This window comes from Sciurus vulgaris, assembly GCF_902686455.1.
Source record: "Sciurus vulgaris genome assembly, chromosome: 14".
Classification (NCBI taxonomy): domain Eukaryota; kingdom Metazoa; phylum Chordata; class Mammalia; order Rodentia; family Sciuridae; genus Sciurus; species Sciurus vulgaris.
Genome location: NC_136475.1, coordinates 41,390,530 through 41,412,029, shown reverse-complemented (window position 1 = coordinate 41,412,029; position 21,500 = coordinate 41,390,530). Strand labels below are relative to the sequence as shown.

Below are 21,500 nucleotides of genomic sequence, written 5' to 3'. Positions count from 1 at the left end.
ACAGCTCTTCCTAATAGTCTCACTTTAACTGAGTCACCTCTTTAAAGACCCTAGTTATAAATATAGTCACACTCTGAGATCCTGGTAGTTAGTGTTTCAACAAATAAATTTGGGGGGGGGGGTGGGCGCACTGCCAAATGCAGTCATGCCTACCCATAATTCCAGCTATTCAGGAGACTGGAGAACGAGGATGGCAAGTCTGAGGCCACCCTAGCAACTTAGCAAGACCCTGTCTCAAAATACAAAATAAAAAGTGCTCGGGATGTAGCTCAGTGTCATAGCACTTGTCCAGTACAAGTGAAGCTCTGGGTTTGATTCCCAGCCCCACCAGCTGAAAAAAGAGGGTGGGGAGGCATAATTCAGATGCCTCTTAATATGTTTCAATATGACTGGAGAAATAAAAAGATGCTAAAGTTGGAATTGGCAATGAGGCAACAGCCACGCGTTAGGATAGAGGGATGTCAGATCTTTTTTTGTGATTTGAGCAATATACCTGTTGTATGTGTTTAGTTGTGATTATGGATGTTTTTGTCTTCACTCATCATGGTCAAAGAGTGGACTTGTTTGATGCCGATGTTCTGTAAAATTGTTTATATCCATCAGGAGAACAGCAGACCTACTTGTGGGTGCCAAGCCAGCTTGTAAGCCATTCCAAAGCCTGACAGATAGAGCCAGGCCAAATCCAAGGTATCAGAGGATGTTTTCTCTTTCTCATAGTCTGGTACAAACAGTGTACTTGCTAAGCAATCACCACTTTGGGATAACTGACACTCTTTCCTACTTAAAAATTGTGGTGCCAACATTGTGTGATTGAGGGACTGTGGCAACATGCTAAGAACATAGGGAACTTGCATATCTGGCAGTGGAGGAAGTAGATGTTTCCACAACTCTGTCAACATAGGGTTTTGGCTGCTTACCTGGAGGACACACTCTGCTGGCGGAGCCCTATGCTGAAGCTCCCAGAAATGTGCTTGATACCTGGCTTCTCCTGGTTTATTATTACACATTAATGGGTAACAAATTACCATTAATTTCAATGGCTTAAAAGAGCACATATTATTTTACATTGTTTGGATCAGGAGCTTAACTGAGTCCTCTGCTTGGGGTCTACTCACCACACCTGGCTGTCCTGACCACCTGGAAAAAGGCATAGAGGTGAGCTGATGCCACAGCAAATCCTCTACCTGCCCCTGCCCTGAAGCTTTTTTTTTTTTTTTTTTTGAGGCTAATTCTGATTTTTCAGTAAAGAGTAAAAAGGTATTTCCTATTTTTCTCAGGCGATTGTTATTAAGGAATAAGCCTCATAGGTTTATGCAAATTTAAGAAATCATTAGTAGGGGCACAAAGGAAGGAGTGAAGAGTGGATGTACACAAGGAGGGCTTCTGGAGGTATCGACTGTTCCTAAAGGATATAGGGAAAGGTTCAGAAGCATGTAGGCCTCTGGCATAGGAATGTCAGAGGTTTGAACTAGTAACAATGCTCAGTTCAGTGAGTTAAACTCTATGTGAATACTCTGAATAGGCAGAGAGGAGGTCATGAGTATTTTTAGGATCTCTCTCCTGACAAGGAAGGGAAAGTCAGGAAGGCCTTTAACCCAGAATCAGAAGGCAGGTGAGGACCAGGCCATGTAAGCCTTCCTGTCACCAGATCTGGATTAGCACTGTGGATAGTAGACTTAGGAATGTCTGGAGGCAATATATGTAAAGTAGATGATTCCACTGACTGACCCCTGAGGGTCTTATAGAATAAACCTACTTCATGACAGATTGGCTAAGACAAGAAGCCCACTGAAAAAAAATGTCAGAACCAAAGTTATCCATGTAGTAGACATGTCAAACTCAGTATCTCACCATGTATCAACTTTTAAAAGTCCTACTAAATTTAAAAATGATTGAAATTGTATAGAGTATGTTCTCTGATTACACTGGAATTGGAGTAGAAATCTGTAACAATAAGGTAACTAGAAAATTTTCCTAATTTGGAAAAATTAAAAAACATACTTCTAAACAATCTATGGTCAAAGGAAGAAAAAAAAAAAAAAACACCAGGGAAATTAGATAATGCTAGTGAAAATATAACTTTTCAAAATTTGTGTCATACAGCTAAAGCAGCGCTGAAGGGGAAATTTATAGCTTTAAATGTTTTGTTAGAAAAGAACAGAGTCCACCTTAAGAAGCAAGAAGATCAAAAGTAAATCCAAAGGTAAGTGAAAGGAAGAAAATAACAGAGCAGAAATAAAAAACAGTAAGAGAAAATTAACAAATTTGGGTATATTTTGTGACCCATTTTACTTCTCGCTTCCCTCTAGCCACACTGTTTGGCGGATAATTCATATGGAATCAGGAAAGAGTGTGATATAATAATTACTTTCTTTTGAGTTCTTGAAGGTTTGTTTGTTTGTTTTTTCTTCTCTGTACACCCGGGCGAGAAAGTTTTTGCCAGTAGGTGGCAGGACTGGCACCCAAAAACCTGTAAGTTAGCGTCACGTAAAGGCTTAGGGACCAAGGATTGTCTGCCGGCCTAAGCTGGAGAGTCTTTTGAAGACTGGAGTCAACTCCAAGAAAGCAAATCGCTACTCGAATTTAGGACAGGAAAAAGCGATTTCACAAAAACAGCGGAACCCTAATCGTTCGTGGAATTGAAGCTTGGAAAATAGCCCTTTAAAGCTGGAGGAATCCTGCAAGACAAGTTAGGCATCTCAGAACTTCCCCGCCCCCTTCCCTGATTGTATTCAAATCTGAGCTGCTTTCCCCACCCCTTTTTGCGGGGAGGTTACCCACGGTTTCTATTAGATTCTCAAAATGAACAGTGACTTAAAACAATGAAGAATCGCTGCAACAAATGCTCCACTTAACGCCCATTCAGAAGTTAACTACTCAGAAGCCTGGCTATAAAGGAAGATGGTAAAGTCCCCTCAGGCACAAGCGGGACTCATCCAGCTGCTTTTATAATTTTTGGTGGGGAGTACCGGGAACTGAACTCAGGGGCACTCAACCACTGAGCCACATCCCCATCCCTATTTTGTATTTTATTTAGAGACAGGGTCTCACAGAGTTGCTCAGTGCCTCGTTTTTGCTGAAATTGGCTTCGAACTCGCTATCCTACTGCCTCAGCCTCCTGGGCCGCTGGGATTACAGGGGTGCGCCACCCCGCCAGGCTTTTATAATATTTTTATTCCTTAAGAACCGATGCTTTGAAAAATCCCCGGCGTGTGGTTGAAGTGGAAAGGAACGTCTACTTTTCGCTGACCTACCGTACTGTGCTCCAAACCACGTAGTTTTCATGAATGTCCTCATTTAATCTTTGCGGCAGTCCTCTGAGTTCGGTGTTATCATCCTTAATATTCCCTCAAATCCTTTAAGAGGGCATTTAATAGAATGCCCGGCTTTTGTGGTCCCGAATTTTAGGTGGACACCTACACTGTCCGTTCCCCTTTCTTTTACAAATACAACTTCCACGCAGTTTCCTTTACTTAAATGAACTTTCCTTTATATAAATAACCTATCATTTATTTATTAGGTCTGTGTCTTTCAGTCACGGAAGTCCCTCCTCTCAAAATACTGAGGTAGGGGCAGAGACTCACAAGACTTTAAGTTGAATTATAAAAAGTGCAGGAACTTTGCCTTTTCCTTCTTGCTAGGTCACGAGGTGGGCGGCGGCACTGGAAGGGTTTGGACTTGGAGTAAGGCTGCTCAGGACTCCCGGGGACGTTTCGGCGCTATCCCCGGGCTAGAAGTGGGTGATGGGGCCCACGTGGCCATCGCCGCCAGAATCTCTTGGGCGGCCAAGTAAACTCTAGAGCCAGCAGGCGAGAGGCACCTGGCAGCACGCAAGCGCTCCTGACCCGCCGAGTCCGGCGAGTCCACAACCCAGCGACTCCCGCTATCTCACGTCTTCCTCCCAAGTCGCGGAGCCGCTGTGAGGAAGTTGGGTCTCTGGATCTGGGTCCTGCTGCCAACTCTCTTCGTCCTGCCCCCGGGAGCCGGGCGCCCACCTCCTCCACCTGCGAGCTGAAGCCCCAAGTAAGGCGCACGTCCAGCGCGGGCGAGAAGGCCTTTTCTCACTTCCCCGGGCTGGTTTCCCTCCATACCCCGCCAAGCACCGTGCACTCGGACCCGGAGCCAACTCCCGGGTCTGGGCTTCCACCTCGCACCACAGCAGTTCCTCGTTCGCGAGCCTTTCTTCGCCCTGGGGTACCCATCTCCCTCTGGGATAGGGCGGAGCGGGGCTAGCACTTCGGCACCTCTACTTTGGAATTTTGTTCTTCTCTAAGTACAGTTTCTCCTGCTTTTGTAGAAAATGTAAAAGCACCCCGCAGCTGCTTGATTCAACCTCTGTATGTCCAATGCCGGAATTAGAAGGAACTCTGAGAAGCTGAAGTCATTACCCTTGTTTTATTCGGTGCTCCAAGACAGCGCATTCACGGAGTCTGACAGCCTTGAGTCCGCACGTAGGGAGCTTCTTTAGATGTTCGTGGGAGCATTTTGTGGGTGAGGGAAATCGAAGGGAGGGATACCCATGGACCTGCTTGGGTCCACTGAGCGCTACAAGAGCGTTGCGCAAAGCAGGCTGATACTGCGTCTCCAGGCTGGAGGGAGATGAATGAAGGTTTCCTTATTTTGATTATTATTATTATTATTATTATTATTATTATTATTTTAACATTTGAAGTTTTCTGAGGTCCTCAAGTCCCCAGAACGCAGTGGAGGTTGAGATAGAGGGTTCTGTCAGTGTGCATGCCTACCACTGGAGAGTTAACCCTGGCTAGCTATATCCGGCGGCCTGTGCGCCCTCAGACGCCAAGTGCCAGAGTTCAGGGGTTGGCTCTCCTTCCTTGACACCTGCGCAGATACCTGGCCTGCCTCCATCTCTGGACAACAGTAATTTAATTTATCTTCCTTAACCACAGCAAATGAGAGGGTGACCTAATTGGCTAGTTTGTGGCGACCGGCCCGGAAGTCACCCTGTTTCCTATGGTGCTGCGGGAAAACGGACGCCGCCGGGAGGCTCGTCCTCACCCCAGGAGGGGGGTGCTGCGGAGGGAGAGGAAAGTTGGCACCCGGCAGTTTCAAATTCTGCCGCGGAGTGGAGGCTGCATGCCTGTTTTACAGACCTGGAGTCCACCTCTTTATATGAAGATATGAAGGTATAATGTCTTTCACTTCGGCCCAATCTGAAACCAGTCTGCAATTATATTAGGATGCGTGGAACTTGATAAGGCCTTTTTCTCTTTTCTTTTGAATTTGTCATGAAGCTTTTATTCCATAGGTTCTCCACTTTTTTTTTTTTTTTTTTTTTTTTTTTTGGACCCAGGACCAAACAAACAAACAAACAACAGAAGTTTTGAGAACCTCAAAGAGGTTTTCTTTACATGGGTTAAAGGAGATATTAAACTTAAGATGTGCAAGTGCACCCTTCTGTTAACCATCAGCCGGGTGATGCTCTTACATACATGCAGCATCCAGATAATTCTACCACAGGCTTGTGAGAGATTGAGGGTCAAAGAGGAAGGCAGTTTAATATTACGTAAAAATTTGTCTTTTCAGTTTCCTGAAACAGGTCTTAGGGATACTCAAGATCTCTGGACAACACTGAGAATTCCTGTTTTATTCTGTGGATGAACTGTCTTAGTCCCTGAGAAGCCGGGAAGGCCAGTCAGTGAGCAAGGCTGTATGCTTGAGCCACATGCTGAAGAGGGCATTGCAGGTAGGTCCCTCAATTGGTTGGGGTTTTTGGAAACTGGAATCCAGACTCCAGTCCAGCACAGCAGCTGGCCAGGACAGGATTCTGGAAGACTGTTGGATTGGAGGGCTGGTTTGGATTCTATCCTTGGTTAATTATTAGCTTATCTGAGTACAAGTCCACCCACAGGCTCTGAACACCAGGCAGGTTGTGTCTCTTAATATTCCAACGGAATGCTTGAGTGTTCTTTGCTATTCCTTCCTGCTAATTTTTATGCCTGCTTTTTCTTCCCCACTGGAAAGTTATTTCCCTACTTATCCTGTGCTTGCTCCCTGGTAATGGTTCAAATGTCTCTCAATGTGACCTTTCCTGATTACCCTATTAAAGGTGATGACAGAATCCACTTCCCTTCTTGTCTGCTTTCCTTGGTTTATTTTTCTTTGTAGCTCTTGAACACCATTTAATTAAAGCATTTTATTTTTTGCTTTCCTCCAACCCCACCCCATCCCACTCCACTCCATGTAATCTTCATGTGGGTAGGAATTTTTGTCAGTTTTCTTTTCTCAGTGCCAGAAGAGTGCCTGGCCATAATAGGTGCTTAATAAATATTTGTTGAATGAAAACGGTGAACTAAAGCCAGTTACTTGAGCATCGACCTGTCTGGGCTGCTGAAAAGCAATCTTGGAAAAGTGCAGTTATCACAGGTCCCAGGATGAAGAAGGTGAGAGGTACAGGGTCTTAGGGAGTTGACTGCACTTCATATGTCATTGCCCTCCTTTGTTCCTTTCATTGCATGTAGTCACCTGGTGTTTGTTAAAAATTGTGCCTCTGTCTTCATGGATATGTCTTCCTCTTTTAAGGACTATTGCAGCAAGTTTTAGAAGGGACATGCTCATAGTGTTCTGTTTTTCATAACATTAAAATACATGGCTTCTTCTAATAGTACATGGCAGCCATAATTACAGTGAAATGGGATGATTATTTTTTTCCCCATGGAGATAAACAGCCCTACTCCTGAGGATATGGGTCTGAGGAATACAGAGGCAGTTGCACCTGTAATCTGTGCTCTGGGCTGGGGGCTCACCAGTAGGCAGAGACAAGGTAAGAGTTGCTTGATTAGAAGTCCTGAAGACTCTTCTTCCAGCATGAGCCCTGCCAACCGAGTGCCTGGGATTCAATGTCAATAGCTCACAGGAATGGTTACTGGTACATAGATTGGGAAGCAAGTGCCTTGTTTGTCAGAACAGAACTTACTGAAGATGCCCTACAAGATAAGGTTCATTTAGTTAAAAACACTATTTGAACTTTGGTGTATATGGCAACTATTTCACTATAAGGGAATGTTAGAAAATAAGAAAATAAGAGTTCTTGACATAAAAAAATAATAACAATAATGGAAAAGCCCCTAAATTGGGTTAACCTGAAAAGAGAGAATGGGAAAAGGTGGCACCTGAAGGATTTCATGATGGCAGTATGGCATTTATCCGGCAGATCATCTGGGAGAGGAAAAGGGAGTTGGTCAGAGCCTTAATGGACTTGGAGTCAGGTGGCACTTCTGAGCAATAGTTCAGTTAGTAGGCTACTAATTGAAAAAAAAAAAAAAATTGACTCTGAATTGCCAGCAAAGTCTGTTGCATGGTGCGGCCCTGTATGCTGTTTGAAACCTGGAGCTCTGGAAGGGCTTCAGGTCGTGGGTCCACCACCTGACAGCTTTGAGGCCTTGAGGAGAATGATAAAATCTGCAAGGTCTCAGTTCTCCGTGTGGAAAGAAGTCGTGTCCTACGTGGTTCTACATTCCCTGCTCTTTCTCCCCATAATTTCTCTGTTCCTTTTCTCTCCTGAATAGAACAGGGGAGGTTTTTACTCCTGCCATATCACCCAAACTGTTTTTGTGTAGGTCCCCAGTGACCTCATTGTTGCCCAATGCTAAGGTCCACTCTCAAGCTGTCTCTCATGTCTGATCCATTACTCTCCCTTAACCCATTTGATTTTTTTCTTTTCAGTTCTCTAGCAGTCTTGAGCTGGTTGCTTATTGTCTGTGGCCGAGTGTTCTTTTTCTCCTGACTTCTCAAGGTTAGAGGACTGCAGAGCCAAGCCCAGACCTTTTCCCTCCTATTGATACTTGGACCAAGAGAGACTGGAGATCTCATCAAGTCTCATGACTTGAAATAACATCTAAATAGAGGTGATGTCCTCATTTTTATCTCTGGCCTCAGCCTGTCCCAAACTCCAGACTCATGTATCTGCCTACCAACCTGACCTCACCTATAGGTTGTCTGCTTGCCATTTCAACTCTCCAGGTCCAGCACTAAACTTGGCACCTTCCCCTCTCACTCAATTTCGTCCTGTGTTCCCCTTCTTGGTGGATGTCATCTTCATTCTTGTATCAGCAAATCTTCTTTTCTAACTTCTAGAATATATCCAGTATTTGAATCACCTCATTAGGCTTGTCACTTCCACACTGTTCTCTCACTTGGGTTATTTTGGTAATATCCTAACTGATCTTCATGTGTCTGCCATCATCCCTCAGAAGTCTATTCATCACAGCTGCCAGAGTATACTTTTAACACACGGAGGCAGCTATTGTCACTTCCCTCTCAAAAACCTGGGCTAGTTCCCATCCTGCTCAACTTAAAAGCCTGAGCCCTTCCAGGAGCCCAGTGCCCCTGTGTGCCCAGTTTTGCATCCCACTTTTTTCATCAGTCGTCCCTCTGGAATAATGCTGCCCTCCTTGCCCCTCCAACACATCAAAGGCCTTTCTGCCTCAGGCCTTTGCACTGCTACTTCTCCTCCTGGAAATGTTATGGGGTGCAACTTAAGAACAGACTGATCACCACTGAGAAGTCCAAATTTGAGAGTCTTTATTAAGCCGGCCGGCTGACTGTCTCACACAATGCCCCAAAAAAATGGCTATTGGGAGAATAGCCCTGACCACAGGGTTGTAGGGGTTCTTATACCAAAAATCACATCAATCATAAGTGTCTGTTGCTATGATTCAAAATTACACATTAACATTATGAGATCATCGACAGAGGGGGAAGTGGGTCAAAATGACCCTTACCTAGGTACAAACTAAAGGATGGTTACTAACATCCACACATCACCGTTCACATGGTACATTGTTTAGGAGCAATAGGAATCAAAAGAGAGCAATTCTTTACTACATAGGAGTTGCCATTGTATATTATTAAACATGTCACACCAAGTAACTGATGATGGGTACAGAGGTGGGGTGTTCCCATGGGAGAAACTTATTTCCTGGAGTTCGGGTGTGTTTGGTGTGGTTGGGGGATCCTGGAGGCAGGGTGCAATCAGTCGGTCTGGGGTCCCGGTGATAGGGCGCAGTCAGTTGGTCTGGGGGTCCTGGCGGCAGGGATCAGTCCGTCAATGTGAGGGCCCCAGAGGCAGGGAGTGATCAGTCAGGCTGAGGGATCCTGGAGATGGGGCTCAGTCAGTCTGGCCAGGGGTCCTATCGGGCCTGGCTGTTGTCTCAAAATGGTGGCAGCCACGTGTAATCAAACCTGCAGGTACTGTGACAGACAACTTCCAGGCAACAGCAGGCAGCTGGTACTCCACTGACGGCGGGTGATCAGTTTGCTGACTGTTGTTGGACAATCGGGCGGTGAACCTCGTGTGTTGGGTGATGGATAGGTGTAAGGCAGGTGATGGACAGGCGAGAGGTAGGCAAATGGTGGATGATAGGCGCCTGACTGTGAGCGATCTGCACTCAAAAACGGCGTCGATATGCTGGCAGACTGCAGATGATCACAGCAGACAAATGGGGTAAACAGCAGGAGATCGATAAGCGACAAAAACTGCCTCACCAAGAAGCAGATATCCTCTGCTTGAAACTGGAGTTACAGAGTGACAAGGAACGCAGCCTCCCGCTAGTCCGCCATCTTGGATCCTGAGAAACTTATTTCCGACATAACATGGAGTCTCAGAGCAAAATGGAGTCTGTTTAGTCATTTCCCTTAGAGTCTGGCCTATAACATTCTCATGGAGCCAGTTCTATCAGCCCATCACAGAAGGACGGTTCTTTTCTCAGATGTCCCCATCAATGGCCCTTCACCTTCTTCATAGAAAGACTTAGATGTTCTTCTAGGCATCCAATGGTTTTCCTGATCCCCCTATCTAAAAATTGTACCCCACCCTTACACCAGATCTACTTACATGTTATTATAATTTGGAGATGAGGTGTTCCCTGAAAAGCTCATGTTAGGCAATGTAGGAATGTTCAGAGGTGAAATGAGTAGATTATTAGAGCTGTAATCTAATCAGTTGATTAATTATCTTTTAGATTAATAATTTGAATGGATTACTGGGTGGTAACTGTAGTTGGGTGGGACATAGCTGAAGGAAGTAGGTCACAGGGGTGTGCCCTTGGGGGCTATGTCTTTTTTTTTTTTTTTTTTGATTCATTGTACACAAATGGAGTACAACTTTTCATTTCTCTGGTTGTACGTGTTGTAAAATCACACCATTCGTATAATCATATATGTACATAAGGTAATGATGTTGGTCTCATTGCATTATCTTTCCTTTCCCCCAACTCCTTCCCTTCTCCTCATTTCCCTCTACACAATCCAACGTTCCTCCATTCTTCCCCTACCCACCCCCCACCTCATTATGTATCAGCATCTACTTGTCAGAGAAAACATTCAACCTTTGGTTTTGGGGATTGGCTTATTTCACTTAGCATGATATTCTCCAACTCCATTCATTTACCTGCAAATGCCATAATTTTATTCTTTTTTAAAATTTATTTTTATTGTAAATAAATGGGATACATGTTGTTTTTCTGTTTGTACATGGAGTAAAGGCATACCATTTGTGTAATCATACATTTACATAGGGTAATGTTGTTTGATTCATTCTGTTATTTTTTCCTTCCCCCCACCCCTCCCACCCCTCTTTTCCCTCTATACAGTCCCTCCTTCCTCCATTCTTGCGCCCTCCCACCCCCATTATGTGTCATCATCTGCTTATCAGCCAAATCATTTGTTCTTTGGTTTTTTGAGATTGGCTTATCTCACTTAGTGTGATAGTCTCCAATTTAATCCATTTGTCTGCAAATGCCATAATTTTATTATTCTTTATGACTGAATAATATTCCATTGTGTATATATACCACAGTTTCTTTATCCATTCATCTATTGAAGGGTATCTCAGTTGGTTCCACAATCTGGCTATTGTGAATTGAGCTGCTACAAACATTGATGTGGCTGCATCACTGTAGTATGCCAACTTTAATTCCTTTGGGTATAAACCAAGGAGTGGGATAGCTGGGTCAAATGGTGGTTCCATTCCAAGTTTTCTGAGGAATCTCCATACTAATTTCCAGAGTGACTGCACCAATTTGCAATCCCATCAGCAATGTGTGAGTGCACCTTTTTCTCCACATCCTCGCCAACACCTATAATTGCTTGTATTCTTGATAATAGCCATTCTAATTTGGGTGAGCTAAAATCTTAGGGTAGTTTTGATTTGCATTTCTTTAATTACTAGAGATGTTGAACATTTTTTCATATATCTGCTGATATCTTATAAATCTTCTTCTGTGAAGTGTCTGCTCAGTTTCTTAGCCCATTTATTGATTGGGTTATTTGTATTCTTGGTGTAAAGTTTTTTGGGTTCTTTATAAATTCTGGAAATAGGTGCTGTATCTGACTGGGGGTTATATCTTATCCCTGGTTCCTTGTGCTCTCTTTGCTTCCTGGCTGCCTTGAGGTAAGCCGCTTTCCTCTACTATGCCCTTCCACCACAATGTTCTGCCTCACCTCAGACCCAGAGCAATGGAGTCAGGCAAACATAAATTCAACCTCAGAAACCAGGAGTCCAAAGTGAACTTTTCCTCCTCTAAGTTGTGCTTGTTGAGTATTTTGGTCACAACAATGAAAAGTTGACGAACACATACGTTCTCCACAGCATTTATCACTAACATTTCCCAAGTCAGACCCTGTGTTTCATTCACTGTTTTATTCCTAGTGTCTAGAACAGCACCTGGCACATGGGGAGTGGGCATGGCACAAATAATGGAGGAACACATGAGTATTGGATGAAGACAGTAGGACAATGCATGTGAAATGCTTGGACAGTGTCTAGTACCCAGTGAATATTTGATAACAGGATACTTTTAGCATCACTACTGTCATTACATGGCAGATGCCAGAATAAAAGCATTTGATTTTTTAAAATCTGAGCAGTTTTCAGTGAAAATATCATACAACAGCCTTCTATGTAGATTAATAATAATTGTTAACAGTGACAATAAAATGAGTAATAAAATAAAAACTGATGCATATCGAATAAACTGAAGAGAAGTGCAGGTATTTTGAGGTAGCGTGGGGTAGTAGGTAGTTTATATTGGACAGAAACAGACCAAAGTCAAACCATGATCTTTTAGTATAGGTTTTGGAAATATATTTGCTTAATATCATGGCTGATAATGACAAAACAAATAAAGTGACAATGAATTGGGTACTCCTGGATTTATTGATATTTCAGCTTTTTTGTTGTGTCTCCCTGTAGAAAATTGTGTACAAAGTACTGTGACAGATTGTGCGGAAGTTGTACGACTGTATGTTGTCTGTAGGTAACTGGTCCCCAGCCAACTCAGAGGATGGATCCCTTTGATGATAAAATCAATTTTTCCCTCTAAAATTAAAAAAAAAAAAACCTAAAACTGTGCTGAAAGAGACCTCTAGCAAACTAGTTGCCTTGGAAGCTAATAATTATTTTGTTTTTCATTTTAAATGAACTAAAGCCATAACTGTCAAACTCAGCTTTTTATTAACATTCACTTAATCAGTATTTTCTACCAGCCGGGTATGGTGTTGCATGCCTGCAATCCTAGGCACTTGTGAGGCTGAGGCAGGAGGATTGCAAGTTTGAGTCCAGCCTTAGCAACTTAGGGAAGCCCTACATAGCTTAGCAACTTCCTGTTTCAAAATAAAAAATAAAAAGGACTGGGGATGTGGCTCAGTGGTTGAACACCCCTGGGTTCAATTCCCAGTACCAAACAAAAACAAAACCAAAAACAAAAAGTAGTGTTTTCTACCAGATTGATGGAATTCTAACCAACAGTGAGGCATTTGCTCACTTAATTAGCCTTGGCAGCCATTTTTTTGGTAGGCATGCAGTTTCTATTTCGCTTTTTGAGGTATTTAAATAATCATGGTGCCACTGGGGATGTAGCTTAGTGGTACAGCATTTGCTTAGTATATTCAAGCTCTGGGTTTGATCCCCAGCACCACACACATGCACAAAACAAACCCTTATTACTCCATAAGAGGATGCCTAGGGGCTGGAGACCCTGTATATCATTCATCTCTTAATATTAATTCAACAATTAAAATTATTTGCTTTCTTTTTGCAGTACTAGGTATTAACCTCAGGGGAACTCTACCACTGAACCATATCCCCAGCCCATGAAGTAGCTTTTCAAAATTTCAAGGGTGTAGCTGAAGCAGAACCAGAATTTAGACTCATTAGTGCATTCTTAAAACTTTGGGTGAGTAAACAGAACAGTAATTTAAGTGCTTTAAATAACAAAGTTGCAGGCCAAAGACTGAGATGTATTCTGTTTGGCATGCATGAAGTTTAAGAAATTGAGGCAACCGTTATAAATTGGAAAATTTTATTTAAATATCAAGATTTTTAGTAAAAGTATTGCTGGCGGCTAAGCTAGGGAAGCTTCCGGGATCCTTGCTGACCAGATTCATTTATGTGCCTGCTGAAGAAATAGGCAAATGTGTTGGGCAACTTGGCTTATACCTATAATCCCAGCTATTTAGGAGGCTGAGACAGGAGGATCACAAATTCAAGGCCAACCTGGGCAACTTAGTGAAATCCTGTCTCAAAAAATTTTAAAAAAAGGGCTGGGATATAGTTTAGGTATAGAACACCCATGGGTTTAGTCCCCAGTTGAGAGAGAGAGAGAGAATGAGAGAGAGAGAGAGAGGGGATGGAAAAGGAATTTAAACAGTTTGATTAAGCTGGAGAGAAATAGCTAGATTGCTTCCCCACTGTCTCGCAGAAGTGGCATAAACAAAAGCCAGATGATTGATATATATTTAAATTTAGATAGTGTATGCTAGACAGAGAACACGTCAGTCTTAATTTCCTTGGTATCTGTCCTCACAAGGAAATTTTTATTCTCAGCATGAGGAAATTCAGGAGTTCTCTGTTTCAGAAAGTCTGCTCTGGGGCTGGGGAGATAGCTCAGTGGGTAGAGTGCTTGCCTTGCAAGCACAAGGCCTCTGGGTTCAATCCCCAGCACCACCGCAAAAAATAAATAAATAAATAAATAAATAAATAAATAAATAAATAAATAAATAAAGTCTGCTCTGGAGCCATAGTCCTTTCTTCCCTTGTGTCTAGTCCTGGCTGGGGTTATTTAATCAGTCCAGTTTATGGAGAGTCGTGGGCTTGTTTGCTGCTGATTTCCCTGGCTCTCATCTCACCCCCAGCAAGGTGGTTACCTGCCTGCCTCTGCCCTTACAGATCGGTATGTGCAGTTCTATTCAAATCATGTTTCTGTGGAAGATGGCAAGCAGGTGAGTGAGAACTTCAGCCAGCTCAACTCTTACCTATGTTATATTTAGATATTTTTTGTGATGCAGACTTCCTTTGAAAGGGGTTGCTGCTGTTGAACAATAACACAAATGCAAACATAATTGATCCGTGTTATTTGCTGATTCCATATTTGCAAATTTGCCTATTAATTAAAATTTATTTGTAATCCCCAAATTAATACTTCTGATACTTTTGTGGTCAACTGAGGTCGTATGCATAACTGAAAAATTTGAGGTGCAGTGTGCACATTCCTATCTGAGGCTGAACAAGGCTGTGCTGTGCCTTCTTGTTTCTGCTCTCACACTGTCAACAAGTGTCCTTTTTGTGGCTTACTTTGTGCCATGGTTTTGCATTTTTGTGCTTTTTATAGGTAATTTTACTGTTTAAGATGGCTGCAAGCATGTTTCTGAAGTGCTGGCTAGTGTTCCAAGTGTAGGAATGGTGTAATGTGCCTTATGGAGAAAATGTATGTTGAGCTTTTCAGTGTTACATACTGAATAAAGTGTCTCAACAGAAGCACACACAGAACAAAGTTGTGTGTTGACCAGTTGACACAAATGTGACCAAAGGCTCTGGGGAAATCAACCCTGTATTTCCTTCAGGAGCAAAAGGTTTGGTATTCATGAATCCAGTGTTTATGGTGAGTTTATACAACATACCATGAATAATGAAAATTGATTATAGATTGTAACTCCACAATCCAAGGAAGTATGTTACATAAAAGGCTACTGAAGTTAAAGTCTTTTGTAAAGGAATATGTTCCAAATCTTCTTTCCTGTAAACACAAATTTTCACATTTCTGGATTGTGCGATGTGTGGTTCACCCCACATGTATGTCTGACCTTTGCACTTGAACTCCTTGAGAGCTGTCCTGTATACTTCTTTGAACAACACCTCTTGATAAACAGATACTTTATAAATGCCTTCATAAAAGACTGAGAGACACTCAGGAGCCAAGGACATAATGTCCTGGCCTTAGATAGACACACACCAACACTGAGTCTGTGAGAATGCTGGAAGAGGATACATGGAACACTATCCATTTTTCTTCTGTTGAACCAGGAGGCTTTATAAGAAAGAAATTAACTAAAGCAGTACAGGGACAGGAGCAAACCAGGAAGCCAGGGCTCACTGAGACCACAATTTCATGGGCTTGGGTTGTAACTCAGTGGCAGGGCACTTGCCTAGCATATGTGAAGTACTGGGTTTGATCCTTTGCACCACATAAAAATAAATAAATAAAATAAAGGCATGCTGCCCATCTACAACTACCAAAAAACCAAAAAAACAAAAAAAAAAAACCACAATTTCAACTTTAGCTGTAGTTTAGAATGACCAGGGAAGCTTTAAAACTACCACCTTTCGGGCTGGGGATGGAGCTTAGTGGTAGCAGTCTAGTGATAACAAGCCTAGCAGAAGTTTGGGTTTAATCCCCAGCACTGCCAAATAAACAAAAATTCCTACCTCTTGAGACCCAACATCCAGAAATTCTGATGTGATTGGTCTGGGGCTGGATCCAGCCAGTGGACTTCAAAAGCTTTGCAAGTGATTCCAGTGTGAAGTGAGCCTTGAAAGCCTCTACTTTTGTGAATGTTGAATTTGAGATATGAAGAAATAGGGTCATCAAACTGGAGGCTATCACTTGCTAAGTGAAATAAGCCAATCTCCATAAACGAAAGGCCAAATCTCTCTGATGTGTGAATGCTAACACACAATAAAGGGAGAGGGGAGGGAAGAATAGAAGTTCATTGGATTAGACAAAGGGGAATGAAGGGAAGGGAGGGAGGATGGGAATAGGAAAGACAGTAGAACAAATTGGACATAACTTCCCATGTTCACAAATGCACACATGACCATTGAAACTCCACGTCATGTACAACCGCAAGAATGGGATTCTAATTAGAATAAGTTATACTCCATGTGTGTACACATAAAAATACACTCTACTGTCATGTATATCTAAAAAGAACAAATAAAAAAAGTGAACAGAGTCATCAGGTCTGCCCTGTACCTCTTTGAGGTACCTTCTCAGATGTCTCTTGGTACCAGGTGTATCTTTAGATTCCTCTCCAATTCCTGTGCTGTTCATTGTAGTGTAGGCATGAGGCCACCTCAGAGCTGGTAATTTCTGCTGCTTTTCTTCCTGGATAAACATTTTGATGGAAAAAGGAGAAAGGATGTTGAAATACTGTTGGCAATGCATACTCTTGCTGCTGGCGGATGAATCTACCTGGACTCAAAAGTCTAAATCCTACTTTGATCATTTTTATCCTGTAATGCAGTTTACCTCAATAATTCACTTTCTCCTTTCAGATTCCTGACTCCATCCTCCCGCCTGTATCATACTTTGATGTCATCTCATTTCTTTTTAGCAAACTGAGTTGAATTCCTTCTTGTGGACCATAAAGTGAGACCTGCCATCTTACTTCTTTGGCATTATCCATGTCCCTTACACCCTTGGTCTAGGACTTCATCACTAATGACTCTAAGAAGGCTTTCCAGAAAAGCAGCATTGTGTAATTTGAGTTGGGCCTCACGGACTCCTACAATATCTCTGCCCTCAGCAGCTGTCAGATGCTGCCATAGGGCGAGAACCTCTAAAATGTGCTCCCCAGGGATATCTGCTGCCACTTCATCTACCACTCGGAGTATGTCAAGCTCACGATGCCCTCATGGATGATCTCAGAACAATGAGGCAAGGAGCTATATGCAGAGTACCTCTTCATTGCCAATGTGAGGAACTGGGAGCCAAGAGGCCTGTCTGGGTGATGCTCATGGTCAACTCCCTGACTGAAATGGACATTAAGTCCTGGAGGGTACCTGTCCTAGACTTGTACCTTGCCAGGAGGCAGAGTGGCTGAGGAAACCGACTGGGGCAATAGAAGAGGTGGAAGAACAGTGCCATCCATTGAATGGGCTGAACCCTTCCCAGGTAAGACTGCATGAAGGATTTGGTGGTACTTAGTTGTGTGGGTGGATTTATTGAGTTCTGACACAGGAGATAGACCAGAGGTGCAGCTTATCTAAAAGTTATCTTTGCTCAAGAATGCTATTCTGAGGATTAAAAAAATAAGCTTATTTGTTATTTATATCACTTATTTGAGTATTGCCAGAAAAGAAAATATTTTTCCTTGTCATCCCAACAAATATTGCATGCTAGTGTTATGCATTTTAAATTCAGATCATTCATTAAGAAGCTGCTTTCAGAGACTGTGGACAAGTGAATGCCACACTAGTTGTCATAGGGTATGGCCTAGTTTGGAGATGATTCCGGCTGTGGCTGTTTTGGGTAACAGCAGTCCATTTGAGATCTTTTCAGGACACTGCCTCCTGGACAGTGCCTTTTCTAGACAGAGTTATGTTCTACTCACCCATGGTTTATACCTCAGGGCACTGGAATTTAGGTTGATGTTCAGGAAGTTCTTCACTTCACATAAAACAAGCAAAACTTGATTAAAGAGCTTGATTTAATTTGATGAAAGTTGTCTTAAAATCAATTAGGCAGATTTGATCCCCAGCACCACATTAAAAAAAAAAAAAAAAAAAAAAAAAAAAAGGCAGTAGATCCTTCTGGGAGGTTTGTAATATGAAATAAATCTTGTTTTGTGAATGTTCTCAGTGGGTGACCTTAAGATGTTGGTTCTCAGGATTTGGGATGGCTGTTAACCCAAATATCTGCTTTAGCAGACTTTGAAATGCTGAACTAGAATGTTATTTAAAGGATGTAAGGACAAGTAACAGCTTGAAAATTGTGTCCCTCAGCTGATAATGAAATGTTTAGGAGATTTGCTTTACTAAAATTTTATAATATTGTGTACTCTAATGCTATAATATAGCATTTGTTTGGCACATTTGAGATTTATGGACAAGGTAGGAATCACTAAGTATGTTGATCTCTTGGCAGAAGGATTTCTTCTGTTATTTTGGAAACCCAAGGGGCCAATATTCTTATTTTTTTAATATCTGCATGTAATATAATGTTTTGAAAAAAAAGTGCTTTGTTTTGAAGTCTCATTGATTTTGACCTTACAGGTTTAAAACTTGTGAGCATTTTAACCTGAGCCTTTTCTTCATACTGTGAATAGGGAGAACAAAAAAACCTTAGAAGTAAACTATTAGCTAAAACAAGATATCTTTAACTTGCTTTAGACGTGGAGCACTCTCTCTTAATTTAATACATTTATTTGAGAGACATTTTAGAGCTCTATAGTTATAAACTAGAGTGTCATGTTGATTTCATAACACATTCTTTAGGGTCATGAAGAGATTTAGAATGTATAAACTAAATTTCTTGTAAGACATTGAGGTTAAGCTAATAAAGTTAGAGTTTAAATATAGGAGGGAAATATTATTCAATTTATTCCTGAGACTCTTGTTTAAATGTAAAGTCCTCATGTTTCATTCATAAACAGTGAAATATTCATAACCTAAGGACTATCAGTTTTCTGTATCCATGCAGATTCAATCAACATCAGGACAAAAATATTTGAAAAAAAACTGCAGCTGGATTGAACATACAGGTTTTTTAAAAACCTGTTATTTCCTAAACAATATAGTTTAACAACTATTTACATAGCAGCTACACTGTTTTAGGTATTACAAGTAATCTCGAGACAATTTAAAGTATATGGGAGGATGTATTTAAGTTATATGCAAATATCACCATTTTATACAAGGGATCTTGGAACCAAAATGACTATACATCAAGTTTAGAACACTTTTGAAATGTGTATGTCACACGTAAATTTCTAGAATTTAAGAAACAAGAAACTTCTGTTATATGAAACATACTCTTCCTTAAAATGCTGATTTCATTACAATAAAAATATACTTGATTTTCATGAAAAAATAACTAAATTGTTTTTTATATGAACTGAATTGATTCAGTGAATCGAAGAAGTGAAAAGTCTGACAAAAATATCAATAAGACTCCCTGATTTTTTTCCTTTGACATATTAAATCATTTATCCATTAAAAAAAATGACTATACAGCTCAGTGACTTTTTTTTAGTTCTGGGGATTCAACCCAGGACTTTGAACATATCAGGCAAGTGCTCTACCACTGATCTACAACCCCAGCCAATTCAATAACTTTTAACATATATGCATATACAAATAACTATCACCCACATTAAGATTTCTATCACTTCATAAAATTATTTTAAAGTTTTTTTTTTTTTTTTCTCTTTTGATGCTGAGGATTGAACCCAGGGCCTTGTGCATGCTAGGCATGTGCTCTACCACTGGACCACACCTCCAGCCTTTACTGCCAAGTTTTTATTGCAGCATAACTATACAGTTCACTTGATGAACTTTTAGCACCCAGGGCAGGAAACAATGGCACCAATTTCCTGTCCTCCAAGGCTAACAATTATCCTGACATCTTGAGGCATGAATTAGTTGGGCTGCCTTAAGTGTCCTACTGCTGAACTGCACTCTAGACCCCAACTGCCCCTTTTAGATGGGGCCAGTTCTGTTACTCCTTTGGTCTCAGTCCCCACTCCTCCACGTTGCCTTTCATTTAGCCCTCTAACTCCTATACATCCCGTCTGCCAGGCTTTGGTCCTGCTCATGGCTCCTGGTTTATGTAGTGTAGGTTGCTCAGCCTAACCGAAGTGTGTCAATAGGATAGACATGCCTGACACGGATACTTGGATTCATCTTGCCAGCTCAGGGCAGATACCATTCTTACCCCTCAGGATGGAGCTGGTTGTGACTACTATTCTCTGCTACCCAGATTTTGTGCCTCCTTCAAATTGCTGGCTGTGTTGCTGCTCCTTATGTGAAGAAGTTTGTGAGCTGGGAGCTGGAGGCTCCCTCACTTCTACCAAGTCAGCACAGGTGGGTTTCCTTTAAAGATTCAGATTCCCCTGGAGAAACAATCTTTCTAAAGCCCATCTCCATGATTACACACCACTGGGCATCTATGCACAGGCTCTGGGCATGGGTCATTGCTATGTCAGCTTCCCCTGAGGCTAAAGAAATGCCTTGTCTAACCACTGGACTCCCCTGCCCACTTCCCTACAATGGACTGGATGTCATAGTGAGGTACGGTGGGCATCTTGGACAGTCCCAGTCTCCTCAGCATTGGACTCTGTCCTTTGGGACCTAGCCACCTCTAGATTTAGGGTCTGAATCATGGATCCCTAAACTAACATGAATGCACCCACCAGTTCTGGGATTGTCCTCTGCTTTCCACAAGATAGGCCCGCAGTGTAAGTCTTTTGCAGACCCTAAAATGTCTTTTGTGGATACTTAAGTGAGATTTGAATTGTTGTACAAAGACCAGTTTGTTATTGTTTTCTCTTGCCAATAGATGGCACTAACATATTTCATATTTGCCTTCTCAGCTATCCCTCTTCTAATTGTTCCTCCAGTAGTATGGGATGTATTAGCCTTCTTCACCTCTAGGAGCATAATAACTCACTCTCTTGTCTGAAAAGCTGCCCCTCCTTTTATTTATTTATTTATTTATTTATTTATTTGCTCCTGACAAAATGAAACCTTATGCAATGATTTAGGCTTGGTGGATAGGCTTCTGGATCTTATGGAACAGTGAGTTTCTTAAACCATAGTTTGAGATGTTGGGAAGATAGGGATCATTCTTTTTTGGAGCAAGTTGTCTTTAGTTTGGTCAGTCACCTGATAGAAGAAACAACTGGCTCTAGGATGACTTACTGGAAATGTGCCTGGTATGGTGGTGTGGTCTGGCTCTAGGATGACTTACTGGAAATGTGCCTGACATGGTGGTGTGGTCTGGCTCTAGGATGACTTACTGGAAATGTGCTTGGCATGGAGCTTGTGGTCTAGTTTGGAGAGGCTGGACAAATTCCTACAGAGATCCAGTCTCCCCCCTCTAAGGGTCAGGAGAATGCTGGAGGAGTGGGAGACAGGGAGGAGCTGGCAGTCTGAGGGACCTCATGAGGAGCAGGGGGTCAGATTCCTTGCAGAGGCCTAGCTAGTCTGAGCTGAGAGGTTCTAGGGATACCACATGCTGCCTTTTGTTTTATTCCCCATGCATTCTTGCATTGGTGCATTGGGAGGCAAATAGGCAGAGGCCGGCCAGCAGAGGCACTGGAGACAGTTACTGGACTAACCCTGGACAGGCACAGCTAGAGGCAGAGAGTGGGACATAGAGTTGGTACAGGGCAGCCTTGGGCTACGAGATCTCCTGTTTCTAATCTAGCTCTGCTTCTTAGTGCTATCACCTACCAGATTTAGAAGTCTGATTTACTGAGAG

At 42.2% G+C, this 21,500-nt stretch overlaps 1 pseudogene across 1 annotated transcript in view; it reads left to right on the top strand.

Annotated features, from left to right (window-relative positions):
* LOC306643514 (metalloprotease TIKI1-like) overlaps window positions 1-21,500 on the top strand; it is a 123,375-nt pseudogene that overhangs the window by 90,025 nt on the left and 11,850 nt on the right. The window contains exon 4 of the transcript XR_013766881.1: window positions 16,727-17,192. The product of XR_013766881.1 is annotated as a metalloprotease TIKI1-like (transcript). The remainder of the gene's footprint in view (window positions 1-16,726; window positions 17,193-21,500) is intronic.